The sequence below is a fragment of the Ambystoma mexicanum genome, chromosome 1p (assembly GCF_040938575.1).
Source record: "Ambystoma mexicanum isolate Mex_15411 chromosome 1p, UKY_AmexF1_1, whole genome shotgun sequence".
NCBI classification, from domain to species: domain Eukaryota; kingdom Metazoa; phylum Chordata; class Amphibia; order Caudata; family Ambystomatidae; genus Ambystoma; species Ambystoma mexicanum.
This window is the reverse complement of record NC_090921.1, coordinates 121,778,753-121,802,450: the sequence shown is the minus strand read 5'-3', so window position 1 is coordinate 121,802,450 and position 23,698 is coordinate 121,778,753. Positions and strand designations below refer to the sequence as shown.

At 47.7% G+C, this 23,698-nt stretch overlaps 1 protein-coding gene across 1 annotated transcript in view; it reads left to right on the top strand.

The window, feature by feature from the left end:
• The window catches only part of LOC138566986 (asialoglycoprotein receptor 1-like), a 475,397-nt gene that overhangs the window by 247,848 nt on the left and 203,851 nt on the right, over nt 1-23,698 (top strand). The gene's annotated exons all lie outside the window — the stretch shown is intronic.

Genomic DNA, 23,698 nt, shown 5'->3' with positions numbered 1-23,698 from the left:
CAAAAGCTTAGAGCACAACAAACAAGGGTGATTGTATTCAGTGATAACACAGGTAAGTGTCAACCTCAGAGATATTGAGGTCAAAACTTCACATAGAGGCACATTCAAAAATGAGGTAGGAAGGACCAACAATTTGAAGAGGGTGAGCCTGGGACAGAATGTGGTCTCAGGCATGGTTTACACAAGGTGTACAAAACAGTTTTTACAAAAACATACGCAAGAAGGGGATAGTACATTTGTGTCACGGGGGATCGACACAGGCGTGTTTCGGCCAAAGAGGGCTTGATTGGATCCTGTCTGTGTGTTGGCCAAAGGGCCGTATGGCTAAGGGGACAGGCACTTCTATTACATCTAGGGACATATGGCTAAGGGGACAGGCACTTCTATGACTTCAAGGGACGTATTGCTAAGGGGACAGGCACTTCTATTATTTCTAGGGCCGTATGGCTAAGGGGACAGGCACTACTATTACTTCAAGAACCTTATGGCTACATGGACAGGCACTTCTATTATTTCATGGGCCGCATGGCTAAGGGGACAGGTGTTTCTATGATTTCTAGGGCCACATGGCTAAGTGGACAGGCACTTCTATTACTTCTGAGAACGTATGGCCAAGCGGACTGGCACTTCTATTACTTCTGAGACAGTATGGCCAAGGGGACAGGCAGTTCTATTACTTCTAGGTCCGTATGGCAAAGGGGACAGGCAGTTCTATTACTTCTAGGACCGTATGGTGAAGGGGACAGGCACTTCTATTACTTCAAGGGCCGTATGGCTAAGGGAACAGGCACTTCTATTTCTTCTAGGGCTGTATGTCCAAGGGGACAGGCAGTTCTATTAATTCTAGGGCCGTATGGCTAAGGGGACAGGCACTTCTAAGACTTCAAGGGCTCTATGGCTAAGGGGACAGGCACTTGTGGGACTTCAAGGGCTGGATGGCTAAGGGGACAGGCACTTCTATTACTTCAAGGGTTTTATGGCTAAGGGGACATGCACTTCTATTATTTCTAGGGTTGTAAGGATAAGGGGACAGGCACTTCTATTACTTCAAGAGCTGTATGGCTAAGTGGACAGGCACTTCTATTATTTCAAGGATAAGGGGACAGGCGTTTCTATGGTTTCTAGGGCCACATGGCTAAGGGGACAGGCACTTCTATTACTTCTTGGACTGTATGACTAAGGGGACAGGCAGTACTATTACGTCAGGGGACATATGGCTAAGGGGATAGGCAGTTCTATGACTTATAGGGCCATATGGCTAAGGGGACATGCACTTCTATGACTTCTAGGGCCATATGGCTAGGGTGACTGGCACTTCTATTACTTCTGAGACCATATGGCCAAGGGGACAGGCAGTTCTATTACTTCTAGGGCCGTATGGCTAAGGGGACAAGCACTTGTATGACTTCTTGGGCCGTACGGCTAAGAGAACAGGCACTTCTGTTACTTCTAGGACAATATGGCTAAGGGGACATGCACTTCTATTACTTCTATGGCATATGGCTAAGGGGCCAGGCACTTGTATGACTTCTAGGGCTATAAGGCTAAGGGGACAGGCACTTCTATTACTTCTAGGGCCGTATGGCCAAGTGAAAAGACACTTCTATTACTTCTAGGGCCAGATGGGTAAGGGGACAGACACTTCTATAATTTCTTATGCTGTATGGCCATGGGGACAGACACTTCTATTACTTCAAGGGCCATATGGCCAAAGGGGGACAGGCAATTCTATTACTTCAAGGGTCGTATGGCTAAGGGGATAGGCACTTCTATGACTTCTACGTCCGTATGGCTAAGGGGACAGGCACTTCTATTACTTGAAGGGCCATATGGCTAAGTATGGCAAAGGAAAAAGGTACTTCTATTATTTCTAGGCCTCTATGGCTAAGAGGACATGCACTTCTATTACTTCTAGGGCCATATGGCTAAGGGGACAGGCACTTATTTTACTTCAAGAGCCGTATAGCTAAGGGGACTGGCACTTCTATTACTTCAAGGGCCGTATGGCTAAGGGGACAAGCACTTCTATTACTTCAAAGGCTTTAAGGCTAAGGAGAAAGGCACTTCTATTACTTCTAGGGCTGTATGGCTAAGAGGGCAGGCACTTATATTACGTCTAGGGCCGTATGGCTAAGGGGACAGGGCTTTTTATTATTTCCAGGGCAGTATGGGTAAGGGGGCAGAAACCTCTATCACTACAAGGGCTGTATGGCTAAGGGAAGTAGAAAATGAGGGCACCTGGCGGAGTCCTGATTTACCCAGGTTGGTACATGTATACACATCAAAAATAATCAGGATGAAAGATCCTACAAGCGGTTTGTCGTTCTGAATGTTGATATTTATTTCACAACACCATGGAACATTTTTAGTGACTCAATAGTTATTTTACAGTACTTTCGATAAGCACAAAAGCTTAGAGCACAACAGACAAGGGTGATTGTATTCAGTGATAACACAGGTAAGTGTCAACCTCAGAGATATTGAGGTCAAAACTTCACATAGAGGCACATTCAAAAATGAGGTAGGAAGGACCAACAATTTGAAGAGGGTGCGCCTGGGACAGAACGTGGTCTCAGGCATGGTTTACACAAGGTGTACAAAACAGTTTTTACAAAAACATACGCAAGAAGGGGATAGTACAGTTGTGTCACGGGGGATCGACACAGGTGTGTTTCGGCCAAAGAGGGCTTGATTGGATCCTGTTTGTGTGTTGGCCAAAGGTGGACAGGCAATTCTATTACTTCAAGGGCCGTATGGCTAAGGGGACAGGCACTTCTATTACATCTAGGGACATATGGCTAAGGGGACAGGCACTTCTATGACTTCAAGGGACGTATTGCTAAGGGGACAGGCACTTCTATTATTTCTAGGGCCGTATGGCTAAGGGGACAGGCACTACTATTACTTCAAGAACCTTATGGCTACATGGACAGGCACTTCTATTATTTCATGGGCCGCATGGATAAGGGGAGAGCTGTTTCTATGATTTCTAGGGCCAAATGGCTAAGGGGCAGGCACTTCTATTACTTCTGAGAACGTATGGCCAAGGGGACTGGCACTTCTATTACTTCTGAGACAGTATGGCCAAGTGGACAGGCAGTTCTATTACTTCTAGGTCCGTATGGCAAAGGGGACAGGTAGTTCTATTACTTCTAGGACCGTTTGGTGAAGGGGACAGGCACTTCTATTACTTCAAGGGCCGTATGGCTAAGGGAACAGGCACTTCTATTTCTTCTAGGGGTGTATGTCCAAGGGGACAGGCAGTTCTATTAATTCTATGGCCGTATGGCTAAGGGGACAGGCACTTCTAAGACTTCAAGGGCTCTATGGCTAAGGGGACAGGCACTTGTGGGACTTCAAGGGCTGGATGGCTAAGGGGACAGGCACTTCTATTACTTCAAGGGTTTTATGGCTAAGGGGAAAGGCACTTCTATTACTTCAAGGGTTGTATGGCTAAGGGGACGGGCACTTCTATTACTTCCAGGGCCGTATGGCTAAGGGGACAGGCACTTCTATTACATCTAGGGACGAATGCCAAAGGGGACGGGTCCTTCTATGACTTCAAGGGCCGTATAGCTAAGGGGACATGCACTTCTATTATTTCTAGGGCTGTAAGGATAAGGGGACAGGCACTTCTATTACTTCAAGAGCTGTATGGCTAAGTGGACAGGCACTTCTATTATTTCAAGGATAAGGGGACAGGCATTTCTATGATTTCTAGGGCCACATGGCTAAGGGGACAGGCACTTATATTACTTCTTGGACTGTATGACTAAGGGGACAGGCAGTGCTATTACTTCAGGGGATGTATGGCTAAGGGGATAGGCAGTTCTATGACTTATAGGGCCATGTGGCTAAGGGGACATGCACTTCTATGACTTCTAGGGCCATATGGCTAGGGTGACTGGCACTTCTATTACTTCTGAGACCGTATGGCCAAGGGGACATGCAGTTCTATTACTTCTAGGGCCGTATGGCTAAGGGGCCAGGCACTTGTATGACTTCTAGGGCCGTATGGCTAAGGGGACAGGCACTTCTATTACTTCAAGGGCCGTATGACCAAGTGAAAAGACACTTCTATTACTTCTAGGGCCATATGGCTAAGGGGACAGACACTTCTATAATTTCTGGGGCTGTATGGCCATGGGGACAGACACTTCTATTACTTCAAGGGCCATATGGCCAAAGGGGGACAGGCAATACTATTACTTCAAGGGTCGTATGGCTAAGGGGACAGGCACTTCTATGACTTCAACGTCCGTATGGCTAAGGGGACAGGCACTTCTATTACTGCTAGTGCCGTATGGCTGAGGGGACAGGCACTTCTATGACTTCTAGGTCTGTATGGCTAAGGGGACAGGCACTTCTTTTACTTCCAGGGCTGTATGGCGAAGGTGACTGGCACTTCTATTACTTCTGAGACCGTATGGCCAAGGGGACAGGCAGTTCTATTACTTCTAGGTCTGTGTGGCAAAGGGGACAGACACTTCTATGACTTCTAGGGCCGTATGGCTAATGGGACAAGCACTTGTATGACTTCAAGGGCCGTATGGCTAAGGGAACAGGCACTTATATTACTTTAGCACCATATGGTGAAGGGGACAGGCACTTCTATTACTTCAAAGGCTGTATGGCTAAAGGGACAGGCACTTATATTACTTCTAGGGGACGTATGTCCAAGGGGACAGGCAGTTCTATTAATTCTAGGGCCATATGGCTAAGGGGACAGGCACTTCTATGACTTCAAGCACCCTATGGCTAAGGGGACAGACACTTGTATGATTTCAAGGACTGTATGACGAAGGGAACAGGCATTTCTATTACTTCAAGGGTTGTATGGCTAAGGGGACAGGCACTTGTATTACTTCAAGGGCTGTATGGCTAAGGGGAGGGGCACTTCTATTATTTCAAGGGCCATATGGCTAAGGGGACAGGCACTTCTATTACATCTAGGGATGTATGGCAAAGGGGACGGGTAATTCTATGATTTCAAGGACCGTATGGCTAAGGGGACAGGCACTTCTATTATTTCTAGGGCTGTAAGGCTAAGGGGACAGGCACTTTTATTACTTCAAGAGCTGTATGGCTAAGTGGATAGGCACTTCTATTATTTCAAGGATAAGGGGATAGGCGTTTCTATGATTTCTACTGCCACATGGCTAAGCGGACAGGCACTTCTATTACTTCTTGGACTGTATGACTAAGGGGACAGGGAGTTCTATTACTTCTAGGGCCACATGGCTAAGGGGACGTGCATTTCTATGACTTCTAGGGCCGTATGGCTAAGGGAACAGGCACTTCTATGACTTCAAGGGCCGTATGGCTAAGGGGACAAGCACTTGTTTGACTTCTAGGGCCGTCTGGCTAAGGGAACAGCACTTCTGTTACTTCTAGGGCATATGGCTAAGGGGCCAGGCACTTCTATTACTTCTAGGGCTGTATCGCTAAGGGGACAGGCACTTCTAGGACTTCAAGGGCAATGTGGCTAAGGGGACAGGCACTTGTATGACTTCAAGGCCCACATGGCTAAGGGGACAGGCACTTCTATTACTTCTCGGACTGTATGACTAAGGGGACAGGGAGTTCTATTACTTCTAGGGCAATATGGCTAAGGGGACGTGCATTTCTATGACTTCTAGGGCCATATGGCTAAGGTGACTGGCACTTCTATTACTTCTAGGGCCGTATGGGCAAGGGGACTGGCACTTCTATTACTTGTAGGGCCGTATGGCTAAGGGGACAGACACTTCTATTACTTCAAGGGCCATATGGCTAAGGGGATAGGCACTTCTGTGACTTCTAGGTCCATATGGCTAAGGAGACAGTCACTTCTATTACTTTTAGGGCTGTATGGCTAAGGGGACAGGCACTTCTTTTACTTCTAGGACCATATGGCGAAGGGGACAGGCACTTTTATGACTTCAAGGGCTGTATGGCTAAGGGGACAGGCACTTCTATTACTTCAGGGGCCGTATGGCTAAGGGGATGGGCACTTCTATTACTTCAAGGGCCGTATGGCTAAGGGCACAGGCACTTCTATTACATCTACGGACATATGGCACTTCTATTACTTCTGAGAACGTATGGCCAAGCGGACTGGCACTTCTATTACTTCTGAGACAGTATGGCCAAGGGGACAGGCAGTTCTATTACTTCTAGGTCCGTATGGCAAAGGGGACAGGCAGTTCTATTACTTCTAGGACCGTTTGGTGAAGGGGACAGGCACTTCTATTACTTCAAGGGCCGTATGGCTAAGGGAACAGGCACTTCTATTTCTTCTAGGGGTGTATGTCCAAGGGGACAGGCAGTTCTATTAATTCTAGGGCCGTATGGCCAAGGGGACAGGCAGTTCTATTACTTCTAGGGCTGTATGGCTAAGGGGCCAGGCACTTGTATGACTTCTAGGGCCGTATGGCTAAGGGGACAGGCACTTCTATTACTTCAAGGGCCGTATGGTCAAGTGAAAAGACACTTCTATTACTTCTAGGGCCATATGGCTAAGGGGACAGACACTTCTATAATTTCTGGGGCTGTATGGCCATGGGGACAGACACTTCTATTACTTCAAGGGCCATATGGCCAAAGGGGGACAGGCAATACTATTACTTCAAGGGTCGTATGGCTAAGGGGACAGGCACTTCTATGACTTCAACATCCGTATGGCTAAGGGGACAGGCACTTCTATGACTTCTAGGTCTGTATGGCTAAGGGGACAGGCACTTCTTTTACTTCCAGGGCTGTATGGCGAAGGTGACTGGCACTTCTATTACTTCTGAGACCGTATGGCCAAGGGGACAGGCAGTTCTATTACTTCTAGGTCTGTGTGGCAAAGGGGACAGACACTTCTATGACTTCTAGGGCCGTATGGCTAATGGGACAAGCACTTGTATGACTTCAAGGGCCGTATGGCTAAGGGAACAGGCACTTATATTACTTTAGCACCATATGGTGAAGGGGACAGGCACTTCTATTACTTCAAGGGCTGTATGGCTAAAGGGACAGGCACTTATATTACTTCTAGGGGGCGTATGTCCAAGGGGACAGGCAGTTCTATTAATTCTAGGGCCATATGGCTAAGGGGACAGGCACTTCTATGACTTCAAGCACCCTATGGCTAAGGGGACAGGCACTTGTATGATTTCAAGGACTGTATGACGAAGGGGACAGGCATTTCTATTACTTCAAGGGTTGTATGGCTAAGGGGACAGGCACTTGTATTACTTCAAGGGCCGTATGGCTAAGGGGAGGGGCACTTCTATTATTTCAAGGGCCATATGGCTAAGGGGACAGGCACTTCTATTATTTCTAGGGCTGTAAGGCTAAGGGGACAGGCACTTTTATTACTTCAAGAGCTGTATGGCTAAGTGGATAGGCACTTCTATTATTTCAAGGATAAGGGGATAGGCGTTTCTATGATTTCTACTGCCACATGGCTAAGCGGACAGGCACTTCTATTACTTCTTGGACTGTATGACTAAGGGGACAGGGAGTTCTATTACTTCTAGGGCCACATGGCTAAGGGGACGTGCATTTCTATGACTTCTAGGGCCGTATGGCTAAGGGAACAGGCACTTCTATGACTTCAAGGGCCGTATGGCTAAGGGGACAAGCACTTGTTTGACTTCTAAGGCCGTCTGGCTAAGGGAACAGCACTTCTGTTACTTCTAGGGCATATGGCTAAGGGGCCAGGCACTTCTATTACTTCTAGGGCTGTATCGCTAAGGGGACAGGCACTTCTAGGACTTCAAGTGCAATGTGGCTAAGGGGACAGGCACTTGTATGACTTCAAGGGCCACATGGCTAAGGGGACAGGCACTTCTATTACTTCTCGGACTGTATGACTAAGGGGACAGGGAGTTCTATTACTTCTAGGGCCATATGGCTAAGGGGACGTGCATTTCTATGACTTCTAGGGCCATATGGCTAAGGTGACTGGCACTTCTATTACTTCTAGGGCCGTATGGGCAAGGGGACTGGCACTTCTATTACTTGTAGGGCCGTATGGCTAAGGGGACAGACACTTGCATGACTTCTAGGGCCATATGGCTAAGGGGACAGACACTTCTATTACTTCAAGGGCCATATGGCTAAGGGGATAGGCACTTCTGTGACTTCTAGGTCCATATGGCTAAGGAGACAGTCACTTCTATTACTTTTAGGGCTGTATGGCTAAGGGGATGGGCACTTCTATTACTTCAAGGGCCGTATGGCTAAGGGCACAGGCACTTCTATTACATCTACGGACATATGGCTAAGGGGACAGGCACTTCTATTACTTCTGAGAACGTATGGCCAAGCGGACTGGCACTTCTATTACTTCTGAGACAGTATGGCCAAGGGGACAGGCAGTTCTATTACTTCTAGGTCCGTATGGCAAAGGGGACAGGCAGTTCTATTACTTCTAGGACCGTTTGGTGAAGGGAACAGGCACTTCTATTACTTCAACGGCCGTATGGCTAAGGGAACAGGCACTTCTATTTCTTCTAGGGGTGTATGTCCTATGGGACATGCAGTTCTATTAATTCTAGGGCCGTATGGCTAAGGGGACAGGCACTTCTAAGACTTCAAGGGCTCTATGGCTAAGGGGATAGGCACTTCTATTACTTCAAGGGTTTTATGGCTAAGGGGACAGGCACTTCTATTACTTCAAGGGTTGTATGGCTAAGGGGACGGGCACTTCTATTACTTCAAGGGCCATATGGCTAAGGGGATAGGCACTTCTGTGACTTCTAGGTCCATATGGCTAAGGAGACAGTCACTTCTATTACTTTTAGGGCTGTATGGCTAAGGGGATGGGCACTTCTATTACTTCAAGGGCCGTATGGCTAAGGGCACAGGCACTTCTATTACATCTACGGACATATGGCTAAGGGGACAGGCACTTCTATTACTTCTGAGAACGTATGGCCAAGCGGACTGGCACTTCTATTACTTCTGAGACAGTATGGCCAAGGGGACAGGCAGTTCTATTACTTCTAGGTCCGTATGGCAAAGGGGACAGGCAGTTCTATTACTTCTAGGACCGTTTGGTGAAGGGGACAGGCACTTCTATTACTTCAAGGGCCGTATGCCTAAGGGAACAGGCACTTCTATTTCTTCTAGGGGTGTATGTCCTATGGGACATGCAGTTCTATTAATTCTAGGGCCGTATGGCTAAGGGGACAGGCACTTCTAAGACTTCAAGGGCTCTATTGCTAAAGGGATAGGCACTTGTGGGACTTCAAGGTCTGGATGGCTAAGGGGACAGGCACTTCTATTACTTCAAGGGTTTTATGGCTAAGGGGACAGGCACTTCTATTACTTCAAGGGTTGTATGGCTAAGGGGACGGGCACTTCTATTACTTCCAGGGCCGTCTGGCTAAGGGGACAGGCACTTCTATTACATTTAGGGACGAATGCCAAAGGGGACGGGTCCTTCTATGACTTCAAGGGCCGTATAGCTAAGGGGACATGCACTTCTATTATTTCTAGGGCTGTAAGGATAAGGGGACAGGCACTTCTATTACTTCAAGAGCTGTATGGCTAAGTGGACAGGCACTTCTATTATTTCAAGGATAAGGGGACAGGCGTTTCTATGATTTCTAGGGCCACATGGCTAAGGGGACAGGCACTTCTATTACTTCTTGGACTGTATGACTAAGGGGACAGGCAGTGCTATTATGTCAGGGGACGTATGGCTAAGGGGACAAGCACTTGTATGACTTCTTGGGCCGTATGGCTAAAAGAACAGGCACTTCTGTTACTTCTAGGACAATATGGCTAAGGGGACATGCACTTCTATTACTTCTATGGCATATGGCTAAGGGGCCAGGCACTTGTATGACTTCTAGGGCCATAAGGCTAAGGGGACAGGCACTTCTATTACTTCTAGGGCCGTATGGCCAAGTGAAAAGACACTTCTATTACTTCTAGGGCCATATGGCTAAGGGGACAGACACTTCTGTAATTTCTTGGGCTGTATGGCCATGGGGACAGACACTTCTATTACTTCAAGGGCCATATGGCCAAAGGGGGACAGGCAATTCTATTACTTCAAGGGTCGTATGGCTAAGGGGATAGGCACTTCTATGACTTCTACGTCCGTATGGCTAAGGGGACAGGCACTTCTATTACTTGAAGGGCCGTATGGCTAAGTATGGCAAAGGAAAAAAGTACTTCTATTATTTCTAGGCCTCTATGGCTAAGAGGACATGCACTTCTATTACTTCTAGGGCCATATGGCTAAGGGGACAGGCACTTATTTTACTTCAAGAGCCGTATAGCTAAGGGGACTGGCACTTCTATTACTTCAAGGGCCGTATGGCTAAGGGGACAAGCACTTCTATTACTTCAAAGGCTTTAAGGCTAAGGAGAAAGGCACTTCTATTACTTCTAGGGCCGTATTGCCAAGTGAAAAGACACTTCTATTACTTCTAGGGCCATATGGCTAAGGGGACAGACACTTCTATAATTTCTTATGCTGTATGGCCATGGGGACAGACACTTCTATTACTTCAAGGGCCATATGGCCAAAGGGGGACAGGCAATTCTATTACTTCAAGGGTCGTATGGCTAAGGGGATAGGCACTTCTATGACTTCTATGTCCGTATGGCGAAGGGGACAGGCACTTCTATTACTTGAAGGGCCATATGGCTAAGTATGGCAAAGGAAAAAGGTACTTCTATTATTTCTAGGCCTCTATGGCTAAGAGGACATGCACTTCTATTACTTCTAGGGCCATATGGCTAAGGGGACAGGCACTTATTTTACTTCAAGAGCCGTATAGCTAAGGGGACTGGCACTTCTATTACTTCAAGGGCCGTATGGCTAAGGGGACAAGCACTTCTATTACTTCAAAGGCTTTAAGGCTAAGGAGAAAGGCACTTCTATTACTTCTAGGGCTGTATGGCTAAGAGGGCAGGCACTTATATTACTTCTAGGGCCGTATGGCTAAGGGGACAGGGCTTTTTATTACTTCCAGGGCCGTATGGGTAAGGGGGCAGAAACCTCTATTACTACAAGGGCTGTATGGCTAAGGGAAGTAGAAAATGAGGGCACCTGGCGGAGTCCTGATTTACCCAGGTTGGTACATGTATACACATCAAAAATAATCAGGATGAAAGATCCTACAAGCGGTTTGTCGTTCTGAATGTTGATATTTATTTCACAACACCATGGAACATTTGTAGTGACTCAATAGTTATTTTACAGTACTTTCGATAAGCACAAAAGCTTAGAGCACAACAGACAAGGGTGATTGTATCCAGTAATAACACAGGTAAGTGTCAACCTCAGAGATATTGAGGTCAAAACTTCACATATAGGCACATTCAAAAATGAGGTAGGAAGGACCAACAATTTGAAGAGGGTGCGCCTGGGACAGAACGTGGTCTCAGGCATGGTTTACACAAGGTGTACAAAACAGTTTTTACAAAAACATACGCAAGAAGGGGATAGTACAGTTGTGTCACGGGGGATCGACACAGGTGTGTTTCGGCCAAAGAGGGCTTGATTGGATCCTGTCTGTGTGTTGGCCAAAGGGGGACAGGCAATTCTATTACTTCAAGGGCCGTATGGCTAAGGGGACAGGCACTTCTATTACATCTAGGGACATATGGCTACATGGACAGGCACTTCTATTATTTCATGGGCCGCATGGCTAAGGGGACAGCTGTTTCTATGATTTCTAGGGCCAAATGGCTAAGGGGCAGGCACTTCTATTACTTCTGAGAACGTATGGCCAAGGGGACTGGCACTTCTATTACTTCTGAGACAGTATGGCCAAGGGGACAGGCAGTTCTATTACTTCTAGGTCCGTATGGCAAAGGGGACAGGCAGTTCTATTACTTCTAGGACCGTTTGGTGAAGGGGACAGGCACTTCTATTACTTCAAGGGCCGTATGGCTAAGGGAACAGGCACTTCTATTTCTTCTAGGGGTGTATGTCCAAGGGGACAGGCAGTTCTATTAATTCTAGGGGCGTATGGCTAAGGGGACAGGCACTTCTAAGACTTCAAGGGCTCTATGGCTAAGGGGACAGGCACTTGTGGGACTTCAAGGGCTGGATGGCTAAGGGGACAGGCACTTCTATTACTTCAAGGGTTTAATGGCTAAAGGAACAGGCACTTCTATTACTTCAAGGGTTGTATGGCTAAGGGGACGGGCACTTCTATTACTTTCAGGGCTGTATGGCTAAGGGGACAGGCACTTCTATTACATCTAGGGATGAATGCCAAAGGGGACGGGTCCTTCTATGACTTCAAGGGCCGTATAGCTAAGGGGACATGCACTTCTATTATTTCTAGGGCTGTAAGGATAAGGGGACAGGCACTTCTATTACTTCAAGAGCTGTATGGCTAAGTGGACAGGCACTTCTATTATTTCAAGGATAAGGGGACAGGCGTTTCTATGATTTCTAGGGCCACGTGGCTAAGGGGACAGGCACTTCTATTACTTCTTGGACTGTATGACTAAGGGGACAGGCAGTGCTATTACTTCAGGGGATGTATGGCTAAGGGGATAGGCAGTTCTATGACTTATAGGGCCATATGGCTAAGGGGACATGCACTTCTATGACTTCTAGGGCCATATGGCTAGGGTGACTGGCACTTCTATTACTTCTGAGACCGTATGGCCAAGGGGACAGGCAGTTCTATTACTTCTAGGGCTGTATGGCTAAGGGGCCAGGCACTTGTATGACTTCTAGGGCCGTATGGCTAAGGGGACAGGCACTTCTATTACTTCAAGGGCCGTATGGTCAAGTGAAAAGACACTTCTATTACTTCTAGGGCCATATGGCTAAGGGGACAGACACTTCTATAATTTCTGGGGCTGTATGGCCATGGGGACAGACACTTCTATTACTTCAAGGGCCATATGGCCAAAGGGGAACAGGCAATACTATTACTTCAAGGGTCGTATGGCTAAGGGGACAGGCACTTCTATGACTTCAACATCCGTATGGCTAAGGGGAAAGGCACTTCTATGACTTCTAGGTCTGTATGGCTAAGGGGACAGGCACTTCTTTTAGTTCCAGGGCTGTATGGCGAAGGTGACTGGCACTTCTATTACTTCTGAGACCGTATGGCCAAGGGGACAGGCAGTTCTATTACTTCTAGGTCTGTGTGGCAAAGGGGACAGACACTTCTATGACTTCTAGGGCCGTATGGCTAATGGGACAAGCACTTGTATGACTTCAAGGGCCGTATGGCTAAGGGAACAGGCACTTATATTACTTTAGCACCATATGGTGAAGGGGACAGGCACTTCTATTACTTCAAGGGCTGTATGGCTAAAGGGACAGGCACTTATATTACTTCTAGGGGGCGTATGTCCAAGGGGCCAGGCAGTTCTATTAATTCTAGGGCCATATGGCTAAGGGGACAGGCCCTTCTATGACTTCAAGCACCCTATGGCTAAGGGGACAGGCACTTGTATGATTTCAAGGACTGTATGACGAAGGGGACAGGCATTTCTATTACTTCAAGGGTTGTATGGCTAAGGGGACAGGCACTTGTATTACTTCAAGGGCCGTATGGCTAAGGGGAGGGGCACTTCTATTATTTCAAGGGCTGTATGGCTAAGGAGACAGGCCCTTCTATTACATCTAGGGATGTATGGCAAAGGGGATGGGTCCTTCTATGATTTCAAGGACCGTATGGCTAAGGGGACAGGCACTTCTATTATTTCTAGGGCTGTAAGGCTAAGGGGACAGGCACTTTTATTACTTCAAGAGCTGTATGGCTAAGTGGATAGGCACTTCTATTATTTCAAGGATAAGGGGATAGGCGTTTCTATGATTTCTACTGCCACATGGCTAAGGGGACAGGCACTTCTATTATTTCTTGGACTGTATGACTAAGGGGACAGGGAGTTCTATTACTTCTAGGGCCACATGGCTAAGGGGACGTGCATTTCTATGACTTCTAGGGCCGTATGGCTAAGGGAACAGGCACTTCTATGACTTCAAGGGCCGCATGGCTAAGGGGATAAGCACTTGTTTGACTTCTAGGGCCGTCTGGCTAAGGGAACAGCACTTCTGTTACTTCTAGGGCATATGGCTAAGGGGCCAGGCACTTCTATTACTTCTAGGGCTGTATCGCTAAGGGGACAGGCAATTGTATGACTTCAAGGGCCACATGTCTAAGGGGACAGGCACTTCTATTACTTCTCGGCCTGTATGACTAAGGGGACAGGGAGTTCTATTACTTCTAGGGCCATATGGCTAAGGGGACGTGCATTTCTATGACTTCTAGGGCCATATGGCTAAGGTGACTGGCACTTCTATTACTTCTAGGGCCGTATGGGCAAGGGGACAGGCACTTCTATTACTTGTAGGGCCGTATGGCTAAGGGGACAGACACTTGTATGACTTCTAGGGCCATATGGCTAAGGGGACAGACACTTCTATTACTTCAAGGGCCATATGTCTAAGGGGATAGGCACTTCTGTGACTTCTAGGTCCATATGGCTAAGGAGACAGTCACTTCTATTACTTCTAGGGCTGTATGGCTAAGGGGACAGGCACTTCTTTTACTTCTAGGACCATATGGCGAAGGGGACAGGCACTTGTATGATTTCAAGGGCTGTATGGCTAAGGGGACAGGCACTTCTATTACTTCAGGGGCCGTATGGCTAAGGGGATGGGCACTTCTATTACTTCAAGGGCCGTATGGCTAAGGGCACAGGCACTTCTATTACATCTACGGACATATGGCTAAGGGGACAGGCACTTCTATTATTTCATGGGCCGCATGGCTAAGGGGACAGGTGTTTCTTTGATTTCTAGGGCCACATGGCTAAGGGGACAGGCACTTCTATTACTTCTGAGAACGTATGGCCAAGGGGACTGGCATTTCTATTACTTCTGAGACAGAATGGCCAAGGGGACAGGCAGTTCTATTACTTCTAGGTCCGTATGGCAAAGGGGACAGGCAGTTATATTACTTCTAGAACCGTATGGTGAAGGGGACAGGCACTTCTATTACTTCAAGGGCCGTATGGCTAAGGGGACAGGCACTTATATTTCTTCTAGGGGTGTATGTCCAAGGGGACAGGCAGTTCTATTAATTCTCGGGCCGTATGGCTAAGGGGACAGGCACTTCTAAGACTTCAAGGGCTCTATGGCTAAGGGGACAGGCACTTGTGGGACTTCAAGCGGTGGATGGCTAAGGGGACAGGCACTTCTATTACTTCAAGGGTTTTATGGCTAAGGGGACAGGCCCTTCTATTACTTCAAGCGTTGTATGGCTAAGGGGACGGGCACTTCTATTACTTCCAGGGCCGTATGGCTAAGGGGACAGGCATTTCTATTACATCTAGGGACATATGGCAAAGGGGGCGGGTCCTTCTATGATTTCAAGGACCGTATGGCTAAGGGGACAGGCACTTCTATTATTTCTAGGGCTGTAAGGCTAAGGGGACAGGCACTTCTATTACTTCAAGAGCTGTATGGCTAAGTGGATAGGCACTTCTATTATTTCAAGGATAAGGGGATAGGCGTTTCTATGATTTCTACTGCCACATGGCTAAGGGGACAGGCACTTCTATGACTTCTTGGATTGTATGACTAAGGGGACAGGGAGTTCTATTACTTCTAGGGCCACATGGCTAAGGGGACGTGCATTTCTATGACTTCTAGGGCCATATGGCTAAGGGGACAGGCACTTATTTTACTTCAAGAGCCGTATAGCTAAGGGGACTGGCACTTCTATGACTTCAATGGCCGTATGGCTAAGGGGACAAGCACTTGTTTGACTTCTAGGGCCGTCTGGCTAAGGGAACAGCACTTCTGTTACTTCTAGTACCGTATGGCTAAGGAGACAGGCACTTTTATTACTTCTAGGGCATATGGCTAAGGGGCCAGCACTTCTATTACTTCTAGGGCTGTATCGCTAAGGGGACAGGCACTTCTAGGACTTCAAGGGCAATGTGGCTAAGGGGACAGGCACTTGTATGACTTCAAGGGCCACATGGCTAAGGGGACAGGCACTTCTATTACTTCTCGGACTGTATGACTAAGGGGGCAGGGAGTTCTATTACTTCTAGGGCCATATGGCTAAGGGGACGTGCATTTCTATGACTTCTAGGGCCATATGGCTAAGGTGACTGGCACTTCTATTACTTCTAGGGCCGTATGGGCAAGGGGACGGCACTTCTATTACTTCTAGGGCCGTATGGCTAAGGGGACAGACACTTGTATGACGTCTAGGGCCATATGGCTAAGGGGACAGACACTTCTATTACTTCAAGGGCCATATGGCTATGGGGATAGGCACTTCTGTGACTTCTAGGTCCATATGGCTAAGGAGACAGTCACTTCTATTACTTCTAGGGCTGTATGGCTAAGGGGACAGGCACTTCTTTTACTTCTAGGACCATATGGCGAAGGGGACAGGCACTTGTATGACTTCAAGGGCTGTATGGCTAAGGGGACAGGCACTTCTATTACTTCATGGGCCGTATGGCTAAGGGGATGGGCACTTCTATTACTTCAAGGGCCGTATGGCTAAGGGCACAGGCACTTCTATTACATCTAGGGACATATGGCTAAGGGGACAGGCACTTCTATTATTTCTAGGACCGTATGGCTAAGGGGACAGACACTACTATTACTTCAAGACCCTTATGGCTACATGGACAGGCACTTCTATTATTTCATGGGCCGCATGGCTAAGGGGACAGGTGTTTCTTTGATTTCTAGGGCCACATGGCTAAGGGGACAGGCACTTCTATTACTTCTGAGAATGTATGGCCAAGGGGACTGGCCCTTCTATTACTTCTGAGACAGAATGGCCAAGGGGACAGGCAGTTCTATTACTTCTAGGTCCGTATGGCAAAGGGGACAGGCAGTTCTATTACTTCTAAGAGCGTATGGTGAAGGGGACAGGTATTTCTATTACTTCAAGGGCCGTATGGCTAAGGGGCAGGCACTTATATTTCTTCTAGGGGTGTATGTCCAAGGGGACAGGCAGTTCTATTTATTCTAGGGCCGTATGGCTAAGGGGTCAGGCACTTCTAAGACTTCAAGGGCTCTATGGCTAAGGGGACAGGCACTTGTGGAACTTCAAGGGGTGGATGGCTAAGGGGACAGGCACTTCTATTACTTCAAGGGTTTTATGGCTAAGGGGACAGGCCCTTCAATTACTTCAAGGGTTGTATGGCTAAGGGGACGGGCACTTCTATTACTTCCAGGGCCGTATGGCTAAGGGGACAGGCACTTCTATTACATCTAGGGACGAATGCCAAAGGGGATGGGTCCTTCTATGACTTCAGGGGCCGTATAGCTAAGGGGACATGCACTTCTATTATTTCTAGGGCTGTAAGGCTAAGGGGACAGACACTTCTATTACTTCAAGAGCTGTATGGCTAAGTGGACAGGAACTTCTATTATTTCAAGGATAAGGGGACAGGCGTTTCTATGATTTGTAGGGCCACATGGCTAAGGGGTCAGGCACTTTTATTACTTCTTGGACTGTATGACTAAGGGGACAGGCAGTGCTATTACTTCAGGGGACGTATGGCTAAGGGGATAGGCAGTTCTATGACTTATAGGGCCATATGGCTAAGGGGACGTGCACTTCTATGGCTTCTAGGGCCATATGGCTAAGGTGACTGGCACTTCTATTTCTTCGGAGACTGTATGGCCAAGGGGACAGGCAGTTCTATTACTTCTAGGGCCGTATGGCTAAGGGGACAAGCACTTGTACGACTTCTTGGGCCGTATGGCTAAGAGAACAGGCACTTCTGTTACTTCTAGGACAATATGGCTAAGGGGACATGCACTTCTATTACTTCTAGGGCATATGGCTAAGGGGCCAGGCACTTGTATGACTTCTAGGGCTGTATGGCTAAGGGGACAGGCACTTCTATTACTTCTAGGGCCATATGGCCAAGTGAAAAGACACTTCTATTACTTCTAGGGCCATATGGCTAAGGGGACAGACACTTCTATAATTTCTAGGGCCATATGGCCAAAGGGGGACAGGCAATTCTATTACTTCAAGGGTCGTATGGCTAAGGGGACAGGCACTTCTATGAATTCTACATCCGTATGGCTAACGGGACAGGCACTTCTATTACTTCTAGGGCCGTATGGCTGAGGGGACAGGCACTTCTATGACTTCTAGGACCATATAGCTAATGGGACAGGCACTTCTATGACATCTAGGACCGTATAGCTAAGGGGAAAGGCACTTGTATGACTTCTAGGTCCGTATGGCTAAGGGGACAGGCACTTATTTTACTTCCAGAGCTGTATGGCTTAGGTGACTGGCACTTCTATTACTTCTGAGACCGTATGGCCAAGGGGACAGGCAGTTCTATTACTTCTAGGTCTGTGTGGCAAAGGGGACAGACACTTCTATGACTTCTAGGGCCGTATGGCTAAGGGGACAAGCACTTGTATGACTTCAAGGGCTGTATGGCTAAGGGAACAGGCACTTATATGACTTTAGCACCATATGGTGAAGCGGACAGGCACTTCTATTACTTCAAGGGCTGTATGTCTAAAGGGACAGGCACTTCTATTACTTCTAGGGGGCGTATGTCCAAGGGGACAGGCAGTTCTATTAATTTTAGGGCCATATGGCTAAGGGGCAGGCACTTCTATGACTTCAAGCGCCCTATGGCTAAGGAGACAGGCACTTGTATGACTTCAAGGACTGTATGGCGAAGGGGACTGGCATTTCTATTACTTCAAGGGTTGTATGGCTAAGGGGACAGGCACTTGTATTACTTCAAGGGCCGTATGGCTAAGGGGATGGGCACTTCTATTATTTCAAGGGCCGTATGGCTAAGGGGACAGGCACTTCTATTACTTCAAGAGCTGTATGGCTAAGTGGATAGGCACTTCTATTATTTCAAGGATAAGGGGACAGGCGTTTCTATGATTTCTACTGCCACATGGCTAAGGGGACAGGCACTTCTATTACTTCTTGGACTGTATGACTAAGGGGACAGGGAGTTCTATTACTTCTAGGGCCACATGGCTAAGGGGACGTGCATTTCTATGACTTCTAGGGCCGTATGGCTAAGGGAACAGGCACTTCTATGACTTCAAGGGCCATATGGCTAAGGGGACAAGCACTTGTTTGATTTCTAGGGCCGTCTGGCTAAGGGAACAGCACTTCTGTTACTTCTAGTACCGTATGGCTAAGGAGACAGGCACTTTTATTACTTCTAGGGCATATGGCTAAGGGGCCAGGCACTTCTATTACTTCTAGGGCTGTATCCCTAAGGGGACAGGCACTTTTAGGACTTCAAGGGCCATATGGCTAAGGGGACAGGCACTTGTATGACTTCAAGGGCCACATGGCTAAGGTGACTGGCACTTCTATTACTTCTAGGGCCGTATGGGCAAGGGGACAGACACTTCTATTACTTCTAGGGCCGTATGGCTAAGGGGACAGACACTTGTATGACTTCTAGGGCCATATGGCTAAGGGGACAGACACTTCTATTACTTCAAGGGCCATATGGCTAAGGGGACAGACACTTGTATGACTTCAAGGGCTGTATGGCTAAGGGGACAGGCACTTCCATTACTTCAAGGGCCTTATGGCTAAGGGGATGGGCACTTCTATTACTTCAAGGGCCGTATGGCTAAGGGGATAGGCACTTCTATTACATCTAGGGACATATGGCTAAGGGGACAGGCACTTCTATCACTTCAAGGGACATTTGGCTAAGGGGACGGGCACTTCTATTATTTCTAGGGCCGTATGGCTAAGGGGACAGGCACTACTATTATTTCAAGAACCTTATGGCTACATGGACAGGCACTTCCATTATTTCATGGGCCGCATGGCTAAGGGGACAGGTGTTTCTATGATTTCTAGGGCCACATGGCTAAGGGGACAGGCACTTCTATTACTTCTGAGACCGTATGGCCAAGGGGATTGGCACTTCTATTACTTCTGAGACAGTATGGCCAAGGGGACAGGCAGTTCTATTACTTCTAGGACCGTATGACTAAGGGGACAGGCACTTCTATGACTTCAAGGGCCATATGGCTAGGGTAACAAGCACTTGTATGACTTCTAGGTCCGTATGGCTAAGGGAACAGGCACTTCTATTACTTCTAGGATCGTATGGTGAAGGGGACAGGCACTTCTATTACTTCAAGGGCTGTATGGCTAAGGGGACAGGCACTTCTATTACTTCTAGAGGGCGTTTGTCCAAGAGGACAGGCAGTTCTATTACTTCTAGGGCCATATGGTTAAGGGGACAGGCACTTCTATGACTTCAAGGGCCCTATGGCTAAGGGGACAGGCACTTGTATGACTTCAAGGGCTGTATGGTTAAGGGGACAGGCACTTCTATTACTTCAAGGGTTGTATGGCTAAGGGGACAGGCACTTGTATTACTTCAAGTGCCATATGGCTAAGGGGACATGCACTTCTATTACATCTAGGGACGTATGGCTAAGGGGACAGTCACTTCTATTACTTCTAGGGCTGTATGGCTAAGGGGACAGGCACTTCTATTACTTCTGGGACCATATGGCGAAGAGCACAGGCACTTGTATGACTTCAAGGGCTGTATGGCTAAGGGGACAGGCCCTTCTATTACTTCAAGGGCCATATGGCTAAGGGGACAGGCACTTCTATTACTTCAAGGGCCGTATGGCTAAGGGGACAGGCACTTCTATTACTTCAAGAGCTGTATGGCTAAGTGGATAGGCACTTCTATTATTTCAAGGATAAGGGGACAGGCGTTTCTTTGATTTCTAGGGCCACATGGCTAAGGGGACAGGCACTTCTATTACTTCTTGGACTGTATGACTAAGGGGAAAGTAGTTCTATTACTGCAGGGGACGTATGGCTAAGGGGATAGGCAGTCTATGACTTCTAGGGCCATATGGCTAAGGAGTCGTGCACTTTATGACTTCTAGGGCCATATGGCTAAGGTGACTGGCACTTCTTTTACTTCTGAGACCGTATGGCCAAGGGGACAGGCAGTTCTATTACTTCTAGGGCCGTATGGCTAAGGGGACAGGCACTTCTATGACTTCAAGGGCCATATGGCTAAGGGGACAAGCACTTGTATGACGTCTAGGGCCGTCTAGCTAAGGGAACATGCACTTCTGTTACTTCTAGGACTGTATGGCTAAGGAGACAGGCACTTCTTTTACATCTAGGGCATATGGCTAAGGGACCAGGCACTTCTATCACTTGTAGGGCTGTATCGCTAAGGGGACAGGCACTTCTATGACTTCAAGGGCCATATGGCTAAGGGGACAAGCACTTGTATGACTTATAGGGCCGCATGGCTAAGGGAACAGGCACTTCTGTTACTTCTAGGACCATATGGCTAAGGGGACAGGCACTTCTATTACTTCTAGGGCATATGGCTAAGGGGCCAGGCACTTCTATTACTTCTAGGGCTGTATCGCTAAGGGGACAGGCACTTCTAGGACTTCAAGGGCCATATGGCTAAGTGGACAGGCACTTGTATGACTTCTAGGTCCGTATAGGTAAGGGGACAGGGACTTCTATTACTTCTAAGGCTGTATGGCCAAGGGGAAAGACACTTATATTACTTCTAGGGCTGTATGGCTAAGGGGACAGACAATTCTATCATTTCTGGGGCTGTATGGCCAAGGGGACAGACACTTCTATTTCTTCAATTGCCATATGGCCAAGGGGGGACAGGCAATTCTATCACTTCTAGGTCCGTATGGCTAAGGGGACAGGCACTTCTATCACTTCTATGGCTGTATGGCTAAGGGGACAGGCATTTCTATTACTTCTAGGGCTGTATGGCTAAGGTGAATGGCACTTCTATTTCTTCTGAGACGGTATGGCCAAGGAGACAGGCAGTTCTATTACTTCTAGGTCCGTATGGCAAAGGGGACAGGTAGTTTTATTACTTCTAGGGCCGTATGGCTAAGGGGACAGGCACTTCTATTACTTCTAGAGGGCATATGTCCAGGGGGACAGGCAGTTCTATTAATTCTAGGGCCATATGGCTAAGGGGACAGGCACTTCTATGACTTCAAGGGCCCTATGGCTAAGGGGACAGGCACTTGTATGACTTCAAGGGCTGTATGGTTAAGGGGACAGGCACTTCTATTACTTTAAGGGTTGTATGGCTAAGGGGATAGGGACTTGTATTACTTCAAGTGCCATATGGCTAAGGGGACATGCACTTCTATTACATCTAGGGACGTATGGCAAAGGGGACGGGTCCTTCTATGACTTCAAGGTCCGTATGGCTAAGGGGACAGGCACTTCTATTATTTCTAGGGCTGTAAGGCTTAGGGGACAGGCACTTCTATTACTTAAAGAGCTGTATGGCTAAGTGGATAAGCACTTCTATTATTTCAAGGATAAGGGGACAGGCGTTTCTATGATTTCTAGGGCCACATGGCTAAGGGGACAGGCACTTCTATTACTTCTTGGACTGTATGACTAAGGGGAAAGCAGTTCTATTACTTCAGGGGACGTATGGCTAAGGGGATAGGCAGTCTATGACTTCTAGGGCCCTATGGCTAAGGGGACGTGCACTTCTATGACTTCTTGGGCCGTATGGCTAAGGTGACTGGCACTTCTATTACTTCTGAGACCGTATGGCCAAGAGGACAGGCAGTTCTATTACTTCTAGGGCCATATGGCTAAGTGGACAGGCACTTCTATGACTTCAAGGGCCATATGGCTAAGGGGACAAGCACTTGTATGACTTCTAGGGCCGTCTGGCTAAGGGAACAGGCACTTCTATTACTTCTAGGACTGTATGGCAAGGGGACAGGCACTTCTATTACTTCTAGGGCATATGGCTAAGGGGCCAGGCACTTATATTACTTTTAGGGCTGTATCACTAAGGGGATAGGCACTTCTAGGACTTGAAGGGCCATGTGGCTAAGGGGACAGGCACTTGGATGACTTCTAGGGCCGTATGGCTAAGGAGACCGCTACTTCTATTACTTCTAGGGCCGTATGGCTGAGGGGACAGGCACTTCTATGAATTCTAGGTCCATATTGCTAAGGGGACAGGCACTTCTATTACCTCTAGGGCTGTATGGCTAAGGGGACAGTCACTTCTATTACTTCTAGGGCTGTATGGCTAAGGGGACAGGCACTTCTATTACTTCTAGGATTGTATGGTGATGGGGACAGGCACTTGTATGACTTCAAGGGCTGTATGGCTAAGGGGACAGGCACTTCTATTACTTCAGGGGCCGTATGGCTAAGGGGACAGGCAGTTCTATTACTTCAAGAGCTGTATGGCTAAGTGGATAGGCACTTCTATTATTTCAAGGATAAGGGGACATGCGTTTCTTTGATTTCTAGGGCCACATGGCTAAGGGGACAGGCCCTTCTATTACTTCTTGGACTGTACGACTAAGGGGAAAGCAGTTCTATTACTTCAGGGGACGTATGGCTAAGGGGATAGGCAGTCTATGACTTCTAGGGCCATATGGCTAAGGGGACCTGCACTTTATGATTTCTAGGGCCATATGGCTAAGGTGACTGGCACTTCAATTACTTCTGAGACCATATGGCTAAGGGGGGAGGCAGTTCTATTACTTCTAGGGCCCTATGGCTAAGGGGACAGGCACTTCTATGACTTCAAGGGCCACATGGCTAAGGGGACAAGCACTTGTATGACGTCTAGGGCCGTCTAGCTAAGGGAACAGGCACTTCTGTTACTTCTAGGACTGTATGGCTAAGGGGGCAGGCACTTCTATTACTTCTAGGGCATATGGCTAAGGGACCAG